Raw genomic sequence first — 16,509 nt, 5'->3', positions numbered from 1 at the left:
ATAGCATTTGTACTATACTTATCCCTATGAAAAATTAGGTCCTAGAGGGAAGAAATGTATCTTTATTAGATAATCAGAACACTCCAAAGGATATGTGCTCATAGGAGATCAAACTAATGGAAATGTGATTAAAATGGAGTCATGAGATGTCAAGTTATTGGAGAGCGATTTTCCTAATAGAGGTGAGATTGATAAGGATTTCCAGCTATGCGAGATGGAAGATCCCGATCATGCACTCACAAATGTTGTTGAGGAAAATAATGATTTACCTCAACATAGTGGATCTAGTGGGAGTGTTACATCGTCTAGTGAACTAAATTCACAAAGAGTTTAGTTACGCAAGAGTAATCGTACAAGCATTCATCGTCATCGTTTTGAGATTAAAGGGAAAGCATTTATGATTACCACACAAGATGATGTAGTGCCTAAGACAGTTGAAGAGGCTCTCTCATCTCTTGACAAGGAAGAATGGAAAAATGCTTTGGAAGATGAAATTGAGTATATAAGAGCAAACCATGTCTAGGACTTAGTTGACCTTCCATCCAGACACAAGGCCATTGGAAATAAATTGTTTTTTTTCTTTCAAGATTAAGCGTAGGGCGGATGGATCCATTGACAAGTATAAGTCACGCCTTGTGGCGAAAGGCTATACTTAACAAGAGGGCATAGACTATGAGGAAACCTTTTTACCTGTTGTAAGGTTTGCCTTCATAAAAATACGACATTTATAAGTGGAGAACTAGATGAGGAAATATATACGAAGTAACCCATAGGTTTCATAGATAAAGGACAAGAGCAAAAGGTTTGTAAACTTCACCGTTCAATAAATGGCCTTAAGCAATCATCTAGACAGTAGCATCTTCGTTTTCATCGAGCCATAACTTCTTTTGGATTTATGATGATCGAAGAAGATCACTATGTGTACGTCAAATGGTTCGAGGATAAATTTGTGATTTTATCACTTTATGTGAACGATATTCTATTGGCTAAGAATGATAAGTATTTGGTTATCACCATAAAAGAATGGTTGTCCTCTAATTTTGAAACGAAGAACATGGGAGAAGTTGTTATATAATGGGAGTTAAGATAGAAAGAGATCATTCAAAGAACTTTCTTGCCCTATTTGAAGAGTCTTATACTAAAAAAATTCTTCAACGTTTCAATACGGACCCCCAGCCAACACGAATTCCTCTCTCCCGATTCCACCACCCCAGGTGATTTGAAGCTGGGAAGCTGAGGCTGAGCAAGAAAACAAAAAGGGAAGTAAGGCAGTTCACATCTCGGGTTCACACGAGATGATCTCTTGGAAAAAAAGGAGGGAGGGACTGGGAGTAAAAAGGAAAAAAAAAACACAAATGGTTCTCTTGGTTTGGAGAGTTGCCGCAAAAACAAAAGGGTAGACCTAGATAGAAGAATCAAGTTTTTTGCGTGCTGGTTTGGCGAGAGAGAAAGGTCAAGACCAGACCACCCAAAAAAAAAGAGAACAACCCACCAGAGACAGAATAGAGAGAACGTGAGGGAGGTCTCGTGGAAGAAGAGAAAACAGTGAACATCGAGCAAAGGGTTGATGAGAGGGATCCTCAACGGTCGTCGGACCTTGCCGTTCACTGCTCTCCACTAGAAGCTGCATCAAGGACGTCCCGCTCGGGCCGGAGATGCCTTGTCCAGCTCTATTTCTTTGCCTGAGGAGTCCAGCGGGTCCTGCGCTTTGTTGAAGGGGTTCCATCGCCAGCCATGGGTGAGAATAAGGTTGGAGTTACTTACCTTTCACTTTCTTGCGTCGCCTTGAGTTAAGAGTCCCATCATGTTAGTTCTCTATCTTTACTTTAGAAGGCAGATCTAGTTTAAGGGTGGTAAGTGTTTGATTCTGGGAATTCAGTCTTCGGCGTTCGCTTTCGTTGTTTCTCTGTGGTAGCCATTGACGGTTGCGAGTTGGCTGTATCGGCCAGTGGATGAGGCGGTCGTAGAAAATATTTTGCTGGCGAAGTCACGTCGTTGAGTGGAATAGTCGGTTGAAGTTCTGTGAGGAAGAAGGCCGGTGGGGAAGACGACAGGAAGAAGACCAAAAGAGAGGAAAATAGAAAGTATAAAAAAGAAAAATATATACAAAATAAAATAAAAAATTTGAACAGACCACCAACGAAAAAGGAGAGTTTATTATGAGGCCTTAGTGCCAGTCTTGGACTTTTTTTTTGGTCTGGACGGGCCCCCGAGAGAAAACGCAAAAGATTGGGCGGAGTCCAAGAGGTTGGTTTTTGTCCTAGACCAACTTGGGCCTTCGGCCAGGCCCAAGTTTCGGCACCTATGGCATGGGCCGGGTCTACTAACCCGGTCCGGATCACGTTTTCCAAAAAAATAAAAATTCAGAAAAATTCCAAAAAAATATAAAAAATAGGAAATGGCAAGATTGACCTTATTTCCCTAGTTTCGACCCTTAAAAACTCTAAAAATGATGATTTTTCCCTTTTAGGAAAATTGTCATTCCAAACTTTAATCACACAAGCCCTTACGGCTTTACTAGAGAGGCCATGCTTGAATTTTTTTTTTTTTGGGGGGAGAGGGTGAAAATCATTTGTGTTTAGTGAACTTGAAAAATAAGGTAATGCACGAACTTCATACTCAGTCGAAATCACATGTCATTGCAACTTTCAAAGTCGTCTTAGTCATAATCACATCCGGTCGGCACTTCAAAAGAACTTCAAATAATAAAGTCGTTTCTTTTAATAAAAAATAAATTAATATTACGAAAAATTCTAAACTAGTACATCTGTGATAAATTTATCCCCAAATTAGTACACCCTTGATGAATTTACCCAACGTTATTTTTCGTTAAATTTTATCATTAGATTATTGAGTTGAATGATATGTTACGGTTGACAAGTGTACCAGTTTGATGTTTTCACCCTCCATTTGTCACATGTATATCAATTTGAGATTTTTTGTGGTATTAATCGAATTTAATGAAAACTAACGGATGATAAATTTGTCACGTATTTACTAATTTGGAGTTTTTTGCTAGGAAAAATTTGTTATAGATATATCGCTTTGAAATTTTTAGTAAGGTAAATTTGTCATAAGTGTACTAGTTTAGGATTTTGGTGGCCAAAAAATTAGTTTCAAGTAAATTTGTTACATGTGTACTAGTTTAAAATTTTTTGTGAAAAAAAATTAATTTTATCAATTTGATAATTTTCATGGTATTAACCCTAAAAATATTGATAGGGTAAAAAAAGGCAATGAAAATGCGTCACGGGACTCGCGATAGCCTTGGATTTGCCTTAGATATGAGCCTATTTTGTTCTAAAAGAAGAAACAACATGATGGGCCCACTTCCCATCAAAGTGAACTTCCTCTTTGCTTAGAAGAAGTTGAGACAAACACTTCACAAGTGCAATAACTTTCGTACGACGCTCACTCGAGTATTATAATTTTTTTTTATCACTAGAGTGTCATAACTTGTATACGGTGTTCACTTAAGGTCTATAAATTTTTCAATTACTTAAGTGCTATATAACTTCTCAATCGATCACTTGAAATATCATAACCTTTTAAAAACGTTTATCACAAGTGTTATACCACGTCAGATTTTCGGTATTTGTGTGAATGTTTTTCTTATTTAAAAATTGACACTTGAGTGCTGGATTGAAAGTTATAGAATTCAAGTAAACCTTTTTTAGAAGTTATAGAACTCAAGTGGTCCTAAAAAAAGTTATGACACTTAAGTGAACGTCTTAGTAAAGTTATGATCCGTTGTACTTATCCGGAAAGAAGATGCACTCCATCTCTATCAAAGGTTATGATTGATCGTTCTGTATAATAGTATATCCACGTCCATGAACTTCCCTAGCCATTTTCCTTGAGACATTTTCGGAACCTAGCATGTTTTCTTGAATGTAATCATATACGGGAAAAGGTATTGGACTTCCGCTACGTAGCCGCATAGGGCGAAACAATACAAAAATGACGTAGCATATTTTATAGTATTCTATATTATTTGTTTGTAATTTGTCAAGATACGTAGTCTACACTTATGTAGAACGATGTCAATGTATACTTTTCCATATGATGCTTTTGTGTTGTCTAGAAAGCCCAAGTAATTCTCGACTAATAATTTGAAAAGCATAGCCTCACCTTTAAATTGATCAGTGCAAATTAAACTCAATAAATTTTTGTTTTGGAAAAAAAAAAAAAGGGTGAAGTGTTGGTGATGCAAAATTAAAGTCGTAGTTTTGATTGGTTTTGAAATACTTTTACTCTATAAACCGCGACGCGCCTTATGCTTTTTGCTAGACCTTATTCTGCTTATATTGCATAGTTGATTGGGAATATTTTAGGTGTTTTGAAACTACCACATTTGCTTCCATCCAAATTGATTATTCACATTGATTGTTAGGGATTGCGTGCAACGTTCAAAGAATACAGTAATAGCAGATTTTTTTTCATGATAGAATTAAAGGCTGATAATGTGGTAAGTACCGCGTCCAACTCGGGTCCCACTCTCTAGAGCCAGAACTTAGTCAATGCTACCTAATAATGGAAAATAGTCAACAATGTTCCTCTACATTCAAAACCATGGCATGTTTGGAAAAGTATTTAGCCTTAAAAGATAAACCAAATGTCATTTAGATTCATTTTATTAAATCAAGTCAATCATATAGTAAAAAAATGCAAGACTTGCATTGCTTCCATCATAAAACACAAGTTTATTTTGCTCTTCTTGGGATTGGCTCTATGATTCTATCCATCAAACCCAATGTAATTGGCCAAAAAAAAAAAAAAAATTCACATTCAGCCCGTTGGTCCAACACTACCAAATTCTTAATCGTCAATAAGTGCACATCGAGAAATGAGCCTCATCAATTCCAAATCAATTAGAAAAATCCTTCCATGGCTTATAAATATATGAGTTAAACTGCGTTCAAGCCATCAAATTGGCGAGTCTTATCCAATCTGACAGTCCAAAGTTGATCTTAGTATATTAACTATACATTTTGGTTTTGGTCGGAACATTAACCATAGGTTTTTCTTTTTTTGGTTGAAACATTAACCATAGGTTTTTTTGCCCGAAAACATTAACCATAGGTTGAAAAAGTAATTTCTCCATCATTTTTCAGTAGTGTAGTGTCATCCTCGAAATTGTAGGTCCACCCCCAAAAACCTGCAACAAATCAATGAAAAAATCTCCACCCATATCAGATTTGGTTTGTCTCTTCTTTTAATTTGAACGCATGACTTCCACGTGCCAACCTAGATTATACATGCCTTGTATAGAGTTGCCTTATTCTCTTATTACCATCATTGCGACCCCCTTGAAATACACCTTGTTTCCGTCTTTTATTCTCATCTCTTTCTCTCTCTCTATGAAAACCCTAGCAAAGGCAATGTGTGCCGCCCTCGTGTTCTCACTTTCTGTGTATGTGGACAAGGAGGTGAAGAAGAAACTGTTTATGAAAAAAATTGGTCGCTGCATCGAACGACACTATGAACCATCATAACCATGGCACGATCTGCCTGGAGGGCCTAGCCGTACGCACCTTCGTTATGCTCCGCTGCTGCCACGCCTTCCATTTGGGTAGGTGTTTCGTCTTTGCATATATAGACTCAATATGTTCTTCCTTTTTCTCCTTTTCTCAGCGCGCCTGTGTTTTTTCATTGCGCGCTTCTTCGATTGACGTTGTTGCTGGTGCAGATCCTGTGCGGGAGTCAACGAATTCACTATCTCCACCAGTGCGCGCCAATGATGCGTGCTGCCGACAATCGTTCCACCTCAAGTGGCCTAATGCCTGAAGGATCTGGAACGGTCAACATCCAGTTACCCGACGTTGGTCGAAGTGGTGCTGGGCTTTAAGTGCTGGTGCTCAGTTGGGAGATGGAATAGATGGTTCGGAGGATATCATGTCAGATGGCGAGGAAGCCGTTGAGGACCTATCAGAGTGATCGGACAGAGGAACGCCGATGGAAGGTTTGTTTCCGAACTGATCTCATCCGTATGGCGGGATTGTGAAGAAGCTGCCTGGGTGAACAAATGATTTCCTGAGGTGGATGAGAGTGGTATGTTAAAAACACTTGGAAGCGAAAACCTTATATGCTTCATTTGGGATTCAGCTTTCTCGTGTAGAATGTCTCGAAGGTTATGCCCAGGGGTGGTCCAGCAATGGTTTAGTAGAATTAGTCTTGCTCAATTCTTGTGATGCTATCATGTGTGTCTGATTCCACCAAAAAAAAATAAAAATTTTGTTCCACTACTGTCTTTGCTCCCACCATAAAACGCAAGTTTAGTCTTGCTCAATTATGTAGCAAGCTGGGTATACCCATTTATGTACTCGACCCGGCCTGCACGACAACTCTTGGACAATGTCAAATATGAACTACGATAATACAGGGGATGCAAACATTATCCTGAAACTTCTCGAATTACTTAATCTATAGGAAATTTTTTTTGATTCTTTCATGAAAGAGATAAGAGGGCCCTATGGAGAATGTGATCCAAAATATCTCTACAAGGATTGTGAAAGATGTTCCCCTCAAAATATTCTTGTTATTGCTTTGACTCATATTCCCCAAAAAGTGGATCACCTTGTGGCGAATGTCAGCAGTTCGAGTCCACTTATCTCCAACTCGTGAACTTAGACGATGCAAAGCTATAAATCAATAATTCGAAGTGCTTTTATTGCGTATTCTTGATAAACCAGCGTTTGTATATAGATGGGGGACATTTTAGACATTAAGATACGTTTAATTCATGGATGAGTATCATAACATATTCCCAACATATCATAAGATAGAGTGCAGTAGCAATAAATGCGAGAATATTTACTTCCATAATCTCATTGTTTTTTTTTTATTTGGCAATAACTCGGGATTTAATCCCATAGTTTGAAAAATAACTTTTCGCCCAAAGTATTGCAAGGTATATAAGTCCTAAGGCTAAAGGCGGAGCTCTGATAAAGTAGTGGGGTCAAGCAATTACAGCATGAGATATTTACAGACTCTGAGTGTATTTCACTGTAGGTGATCAATTTGCGAATTTTACATAACAATTTTTATTATATGTAATTTATCTTGACGATCCCAGGGGCTTTATGGAGTCCCATAATTTTCATGACTTGGGCTCAAATGTGAGGGACAACAATCCCAAGCAACACATTCCCTTCGAGGTAAAATTAGTCGGTGCGACCGATTAATTAGGATAACATGCACCCATGTATCTTCGCACAATGGAGGGATTTGAGGGACTTTGCTTGTTGAGCCATCGATTCCCAAAGTTAGCAGTCTAAGCTTATGTGTAGCGGTGTCAATTCATGTAGCATCACTCAATTATCTAAATCTACCCACGCGACACTTTCTTTTGGCTAAAATGCCCAAACATTTTTCCACTAATCATTTCAAAAGCATAGCCTCACCTTAAATTGATGAAACAATCAATTAATTTGGTTGCATTTGAAACTTTTATTTACTTTTGATACTGCAAATTGTGATGCGTGCTTGAAACGGGCGAATGTGTTTTGAGTGATTGTTGAAAGAAGTTAGAATAGATCAGAGTGTGTGAGGATGTAAATTGAGCGAAGAAGGTAAATGTAGGAGATGGTACAATTAGATCAAGGCTTAAAGGCACGCTACCAACCAAGAGTCAAGATTAGGATTTGGGACAAAAGCTCACCATCAAGGTTTAAAAGACAACTACCAACCAAGGCTAAAGGACTTTTGGTTCACTACCGAGAAAGAATTCAATTTTCAAGGCTAAATAAACCAATATAAAGTAAATTCAACTCAAGATATGTTCTTATAATGGAAAAGACTCCTCAATTAATAGAAGGACTAAGACAAAGCAAAAAAGGAAATAAAAGACAATAATTTCGTCCACGACCTTGAACATGCAATAACAACCTTAAAAGATTTCCTAATATTAAAGAAAATATGTGATATCCCCGAATTTTATTATATTAGAAATAATTAAAGAATAAAATAAAAATTTTTCGATTGAATTCTTTAAAAAATTTTAGAAATGTGATTTCGTAACTTTTATATAATTAAATTGGAATTTCTCAAGGAAAGTTATTTTTTTTATTCAAAAGGCCATTCTTGTGACGCCTTGGAAAATCCGACTTACGTAAGGTGCTTGAATTCAACAAAAAGGATAAAAATTGAATTTCGATCAATACAAAATTTTGGATTGAGAGGACGTAAGTGACGATTTTTGGACGACACTCGAAACGTTAGGCGCTTTATGATAGGTTTTGAAAATCTTAGTCATTGCGTTTAGGATCGAAATCCGCGCACCCGAGCCTAACCTTGACCGAGCTTGATCTGCGAAAAGACCAAAATCACCCTCTATCGATTGAGCCAAATGTTCAACCAGTCCTACATTACCCGATATTCAAATGCCCACAGCTTTAATGCACAAAAGGATAAAAATCTTAATGGGTAATGGGACAAGTGGTGTCCCATCACCACCAATCCACCAATCACCATCATCTCTCTTCTCTCTCTCTCTCTTCCTTTTTCCCCCACCTACGCGCTCCCCCCTCTCTCTCTCCCCCTTTTTTTTCCCTTTCTCTGCTTTGCACAAAGCCCCCATCGCACTGTTCATCTACTTCTTCATTCTTCTTCTTCTTCTAGTTCTTGGCCCCCCACCGATGCCACACCACCAAACACCACCGCGCTCACCTGCCACCGCCACCTCATCTCACCGCTCCGCCGCTTCACCGTCCCTGTTGTTGCGCCGTTAACCCGCCCGGACCATGATCGGCCTGCTAGAGCGGCCCCGAGCCACCGCTGCTCCGCGCACGACCAGCCCAATGACCTTCGACCGCCATTGCCTCGGCTCTACCGCGACAATCCTCATTCGTGAGCCCAACTCGGCCGTGTGACCCGCGACCCACATATTTGGGACCCGCGGGACTCGAGCACCCCACGACTCCTCCTCCTTCTTCCGGTTCAACACAATGCCGACGCCAAACCCGCCACCGCTATGCTCTACCCCCGCCGGTGGTCATCTCCCTCGGCCAACCTCAACCGGCAACGACCACGATCAGAAACACTCCCAAACCCCGGTCTCTTCTACCCGGTGTCCCGAGGGCCACCAAGCCGCCGTGAGTTGCCATACCGCCACCGTGAGCCGCCGAGACCCCGTCGTCGTCCCAAATATGTGTCGCTGAAATTACTGTTCCATGAACAATACCGTACGTGAACAATACCATGAACAGTGCCCGTGAACAGTATCCGGCTCGATTCGAAAGTCTAGTGCCCAACTCGTCTTCGACCGCCGGTATTTGACGAGTTAAACCCGTAAACCCCGATTAGGGTGCTAATTACACTCAATAATAGTCAATTATCATAGTTAGCAATTTAGGGTGTTTAAGTAGTTTAATTGTGATCGGATTAAATAGAAATTGGGTTTAAGATAAATGGCTACAATTATTTAAGGTAGTTAGATTGGTTAGATCGTCTATTGCTAATTGGTGATTAGACTGGATTGATTGATTGGATAGTGATTGCTAGTGTTTGATTGCAAGCGAGCGATAGGTCAGAGCCAAGCGTGTGGCGATAAATTGGCTGAAATTGGATTAATAATTATCGTTGGAATTATTATTTGCGTTTAATTAATCCGTGGTGATTGAATGTTTGATTGAAGGCTTAGTGTTGGCTGCATCTGGTTGCGTGAGCGATTATGGGTGTCGGGCACCCCGTATCAGATACAACGTCTTGTGAATAATACTGTGCATTCATATGACCACATACGGAATTAAATTGCATATTTTAGTATGAAAATGGCCTTGGGCCGAATCTTTGAGCACGTCCGCATGAGCATCCGACTAAAAGTAAAAGATAAAAATTGGTTGGTTGTTGGATATGCGTGAGTGGTCATATGATGAGGTTAAACCGGGCTAGTCGTACGAGAACCTTACAAGTTCATGTCGTGCCGGTTGTGCGGAACCACACAACTTGTCGGAAGCACGTCAATTTGTGCCTATGCTAGTTGTACAAATCACACAAATTTTCGGATGCCTGTCCCAGCTTGTGATGGACCGACACTCTTTCTTGAAATACACGCTCGTTATGCCGTCCCAGTTGCACTGGATATATATATCTTTCGATTCGCCGTAGCCGGAAGTAAGGGACGATGCCCGGTCCCGCTAGTAGACACCGCCGGTCGTAGTGTTGGGGCCATACTAGTTATGTGCGCCGGCCATGCTAGTCGTGTGGGCCACCTATTAATAAATGAACTTCATGTGGTGTCCCGTGCATGCAAATTGATATGATGCCATGCCCGTTGATTGTCCGATATGATTGTTGAGCCGAGTCGACCATTACATTGTGCATGGTTGAAGACCGGTAAGTTTACATGTCGTTGATCGTTATACATATGATGCTTTTATAGTTGCTTGGTAGGAGTTTCTGAGCGAATCAATGTCCTAGCTAGTCGTAGTGTTGGGGCCATACCGGTCGTGTGGGCCAATCACGCTAGTCGCGTGGGTCACCTATTAATAAATGAACTTCGTGTGGTGTCCTGCGCATGCAAATTGATATGATACCGTGCCCGTTGATTGTCCGATGTGATTGTTGAGCTGAGTCGACCATTACATTATGCATGGTTGAAGACCGGTAAGTTTACATGTCGTTGATCGTTATACATATGATGCTTTTATAGTTGCTTGGTAGGAGTTTCTAAGCGAATCAATGTCCTAGCCGGACTTAGGCATTGACTCACCGAGATTATTCTCATCCCGTCGTTGTTAAGCCTTTTTTCGGGTCCCAAGTGATGAAGCCCATAGGCGTTTAAGGTGAGGGTCGTTGTAGGATTTTGGAAGTAGATGAGAGTTTAACCTTACCCGGTTGTGCGTCTTTTGAGGTCCTAGAGAGCCGTCCCGAAGTATAGGGTTGTGTATGACTGTGTGTATCTCTGTAGGGTTAAAACTCATTTGCTTTTGGTCGATAAAATGAAATTATATTTTGTTTGAATGATTGGGTTGATTTCCCGCTTTTATATCCTTGTTGTTAATTATCCAGGAGAATTTACGTTTCCGCATGTGCTGTAAGTGCGAAGGTCGATAGTGTACTTGGGACGTTATTTTCTATGACCCGTGGTAATTTGGTAGGGATATCGCGAGCTCGAGAGTCGGAGTGTGACATCCCCGCCCAAGGTGGTACCAGAGCAAGGTCGGCCTGACCCATCAAGTCATTAGCCCGGAGTGATAAGGTGCATTGGGAATCGGGATAGTTAGTAAGATTGTAAGTGTTGTGTATGTAATTATTATCTATGTATCATTGTTGTTGGGGTTGTCTTCTTATCACGCTTGCTATGGGGTGGGTAGGACTCCGTAATTTACTCGTAAAATGAGTAGATGCGATGGAAGAGCACCCCGGGGTAGACCTGTTAGGCTAATCGAAGAGGTCCTAGAAGAAGGTAGAGCACCTCGTGCTGTTGGGCTTGATGGGCAAGAACCGACAATGGCTGGGATCCTTCAAGCACTTAGAGCTATATGGGATCTAATGGGGCAGCAAGTAAAGAATTAGAATGTTGCCGCAACTGTTGAAGTACTACCGGGGAACATGTCACCTGGAGTGGCGAATGATGGGCGCCAGGCACAAAAGTTTGTGGAATAGTTCCTTAAGTTGAAGCCACCTAAGTTTGCGGAAGCAGAGATCTTGAGACTGCCACCTCTTGGATAGAGGAACTGGAGAAAGCATTCACTTTGCTGAGGTGTACGGACGAAGATAAGTTTACTCCGGTCGTCTATTAGTTGCGTGGCAATGCAAGTTCGTGGTGGAGAGCCTCTAAGGATAAGGTCTTTCTCGAGGGTATAGTCCCGATGTGGGATGCCTTTGTAGAGGCGTTCAATGGGAAGTACTTCTCGGATACTGTAAGAGAATAGAAGATAGCTGAGTTCCTTTGCCTGTGCCAGAATCGGTTATCGGTGGATGAGTATGAGGCCAGGTTTACTAACCGTTAAAGTATGCCCCAAGATGATAGAGGACCCAGTAGACGGGGCAAGAAGATTCGGGGATAGACTGAAGCCGGAAATTAAGAGTGTGTTGGTACCGCTTAACCTAAAGGATTACAATGATCTGTATGAGAGAGCACAAATGATGGAGCGTGATTTGGTGAAAGGGCTGCCGCAACCTGGATTGCGGTTTGTGCCATCATATAGAAGAGACATTCGGCAAGGAAAGAGACCGATGTCTAGTGGTAGGCATTACATCCCGCCCAACCGAAGAGGGGCGATCAGCAAGCCGATATTCCGCTAAGATGGGGTGTGTCGCTTATGCCGCCCAAGGTATGGACTTGGTCCGTGCCCGTTTAGAGGAGGGACATGTTTTGGGTATGGCTAGTTCGATCACCAAGTGAGATATTGCCCGTAGAGGCAGCAGGTTAGGCGGGCGCCGCGGCAGCAGGGAGGACAGTTTGGGCAGAACGTGCCACCAAACTTTTAGAGTCGACCCTAAGCACAAGGAAGAGTGTTTGCTGTCACTAGAGAAGATGCGAAGGATTCGCCAACCGTTATAGGTACGGTCCTCTTGCACAATCATATGGCGAATGCTTTGTTTGATTCGGGTGCTACACACTCATTTGTAGCCGCTAGGTTTGTTGAGTTGGTTGGTTTAAGTCTATTGCCTTTGAATGTTGTTTTTAAGATTTCTACGCCTTTAAAGGATAGCGTAGTTGTTCCTGTACGCTGTCTTGACTATAGGCTGGTAATAGATTGTCGTGAGGGTAGAATAGACCTGATTGTGCTAGAAATATTTGACTTTGATTTAATTGTGGGGATTAACTGGCTAACAAGGCTGAAGCCTATAGTGGATTGTAGTCGTAAGGATATACAATTTAACCCGCCTATAGTGGAGTTTGTAGTCGTAGAGGATATACAATTTAGAAGACATCCGCCTAGTTTTCGGATGTCTTTCCTCAAAAGTTACTAGTCGTAAAAAGAGAAATAGAGTTTGTAAACAATGGAGGCAATCTCTAAAGCCCGTATAGGATGGGACCTTAACTCAAGGCCTTGTTGAAGTAATATAAAGAAAACGCCAAACTAGTATACTTGTGATAAATTTACCCCAAATTATTTTTTACCACAAAAACCCTAAACACACTGACAAATTTACCCTAAACGACACATGTGACAAATTTACCCTCCGTTAATTTTCATTAAATTTAACTATCAAATTGTTGATTTAGTGACATGTGATAGTTGATACCAATATGCCATTTGTATGTTTATCAATTTGAGATAGGCGATTTTCGATCGACGGTCTCGTGGAAGGCAAAAGCATTAGAGAGAGGTTTGAGACATCGCATTTCTTTGTAAGATCGAAGACTTGCTTTCCGTATCATTGTTACCAGGTTATCTCCATGGTCTCCATGGGTCTTTCCTCGGCTAAGTTACCTATTTATGTCAAATCGTGAACCTCCTTCCTTCGAAAGATGACACCATCCATAGGACGGTTGGGTGAGCACCAAGAATTGTGTCCTCCCATACCGTAGGACCAAAAGCAAAAACAAAGTGACGATTTAACGGGGGTAAATTTGCCCCTGTATTTAGGGTATTTCGGGTCAAAATAATTAGTTTAGGGTAAATTTGTCACAAATATACCAGTGGGTTTTTGGTGGTAAAAAAATAGTTTAGGTAAATTTGTCACATATGTACCAGTTTGGAATTTTTCGTGGTAAAAAAAATAGTTTGGGGTAAATTTGTTACAGGTTTTCCTTTTTAGGGTTTTTTATGGTATTAACCCTTGAATAAATGATATATCCGCTCCAGTGCGTCGCCTTGGAGAGCGTCGGTGTTGTTTGTTAAGAAGAATGATGGATCTATAAGATTGTGTATAGATTACAGACGATCGAATCAAGTGATGATCGAGAACAAGTACCCACTGCCAAGAATAAATGACTTATTTGACCAACTACGGGGAGCTTCAGTGTTTTCTAAGATCGATCTATGGACGGGTTATCACCAATTGAGAATCAAGAAGGAAGACATACTGAAAACAACATTTAGGACGCGTTATGGACATTATGAGTTCACTGTGATGCTGTTTGGTCTAACGAATGCCCCCGCTGCTTTCATGGATCTAATGAACAGGGTGTTCAAAGAGTATTTGGATAGATTCGTTATAGTGTTCATAGACGATATCCCGGTGTATTCGATGAGTTCTGAGGACCATGAACAACACCCGAGAATAGTATTGGAGACTACGAGGATGCATTATCTTTATGCGAAGTTCAGTAAGTGAGAGTTTTGGTTAGCTCGTGTGGCATTCCTAGGCCACGTGGTTTCTGGTGAGGGAATTGTTGTGGACTCGTCCAAGATCGAAGCGGTCGGGGCCTGGCCAAGACCGACGACGATGATAGAGATCAGAAGCTTCTTGGGTTTGGAAGGCTATTATAGACGTTTGGGGGAAAGAACGTGAAGTTTGTATGGACGGACATGTGCAAGCATAGTTTTCAAGAGCTTAAGCATAAGCTAACTATGACTCCCGTGCTAACGATTCCATCCGGGCCCGGAGGATTCGAGATCTATAGTGATGCATCTCTCAGAGGTCTAGGTTGTGTTCTGATGTAATATGGAAGGGTAGTAGCATATGCATCACGCCGCTTGAGACCCCATGAGTTGAATTATCTGACGCACGACCTAGAGTTGGTTGCGGTTGTGTTTGCCCTAAAGATTTAGAGGCACTATCTGGTTGGGGAAATTTTTCAGGTGTCCATCAACCATCGTAGTTTGAAGTACCTGTTCTCTCAGAAGGAGTTGAACATGAGGCAACATCGATGGATGGAGTTGCTTACGGATTATGACTACGAGATCCTATATCATTCGGGTAAGGCGAACAAGGTTTTAGATGCCCCGAGTAAAAAATTAGCGATTGCTCAATTACGTGTTCATGAATGGCATTTGCTTGAGCAAGTGAGAGACTTAGACTTCAAGTTGGAAATAAGTTGTTTGTTAAGCCTTGTGGCTACCTTGAGAATTGAGTCGAAAGTGCATACTAGAGTTAAGATCATACGATCGACGGACCCCGCCATTCAAAAGATCCTCCAAGAGACTCAACAAAGAGAAGAGCTGATTTTCGGGTAGGCGAAGATGGGATACTCAAGTTTCGAGGATGTCTATGCGTTCTTGTTGACGAAGGACTTAGGGAGGAGATATTGTCGGAAGAGCATCGCAAGAGCTATAGTATCCATCTAGGTAGTATGAAGATGTATCAAAATCCGAAGCAACACTTTTGGTGGAATAGTATGAAGGTGGATATAGCCAAGCATGTGACTAAGTGTTTGACTTGTCGGTAGGTTAAGGCGTAGCACTGTAAGTCCGGAGGATTGCCGCAGCCTTTGAAAATCCTAGAGTGGAAATGAGAGCATATCACGATGGACTTCTTGATGGGATTACCAAGAAGTCAGAGAGGACATGATTCAATTTGGGTCGTGGTCGATAGATTGACGAAGTCGGCGCACTTCATTCTAGTAAGAAAAGACTTCGCTTTAGATAGATAAGCGGACTTATACGTAAGGAACATCGTGAGACTGCATGGAGTGCCGGTGATGATCACTTCGGATCGTGATCCCAAGTTCACTACCACATTTTGGAAGAGTTTGCACATTGTTTGGGGACTAAACTATAGTTCAAGACGGCCTATCACCCATAGATAGATGGCCGATCTGAAAGGACAATCCAGACTTTGGAGGACATACTAAGAGCATGTGTTTTGGATTTCAAAGGCAATTGGGAAGAACGATTACGTCTGGTTGAGTTAGCCTACAACAACAACCATCAGCAAAGTATTAAGATGGCACCATTTGAAGCGTTGTATGGTAGAGTGTGCGGGAAGCCGGTCCGTTAGGACGAAGTGGGCGAAAGAAAGATCACTAGCCTTGAGTTAGTGGAGCAATCTATGGAGGCTGTCAAGGTGATTAAAGATAAATTGAATACCGCTCGGGGTCGTCAAAAGAGTTATACCGATAGGAAATGCATGCCTTTGGAGTTTCGGGTAGGAGATCATGTTTTTCTCAAGGTGTCGCCTATGAAGTGACATCTTGTTTTGGCAAGAAAGGGAAGTCAAGCCCTAGGTATGTTGGACCGTTTAAAATTTTGGAGCGGATTGGAAACCCGGCTTATCATCTTGCATTGCCTCCAAGACTTGCTCGTGTGCATAACGTATTTCACGTGTCGATGTTAAGGAAGTACGAGCTAGACCCCGCTCATGTGCTGAGTTATGAAGAGATTGAACTAGATGAGTGAGTGTCGTACGTGGAACGTCCAATCGGGATCGTGGATAGGAAAAAGCAAGTGCTCCGGAGCAACATGATTCGATTGGTCAAGGTGGTTTAGCAAGACCATGGGATCGAAGGAGCTATCCGGGAGAATGAGGAAGTTATAAAGAGTAACTATCCTTATCTTTTTGAGTAGTTATGATTGTACTGTAATTTAGGGGACGAAATTCCCTAAGGTGGGAAAAGTTGTGACGCCCTGAAAAATCCGACTTTTGTAAGGTGCTTGAATTCAATAAAAAGGA

The sequence above is a fragment of the Rhodamnia argentea genome, chromosome 3, assembly GCF_020921035.1.
Source record: "Rhodamnia argentea isolate NSW1041297 chromosome 3, ASM2092103v1, whole genome shotgun sequence".
Classification (NCBI taxonomy): domain Eukaryota; kingdom Viridiplantae; phylum Streptophyta; class Magnoliopsida; order Myrtales; family Myrtaceae; genus Rhodamnia; species Rhodamnia argentea.
Note: the sequence above shows the minus strand (reverse complement) of the source record.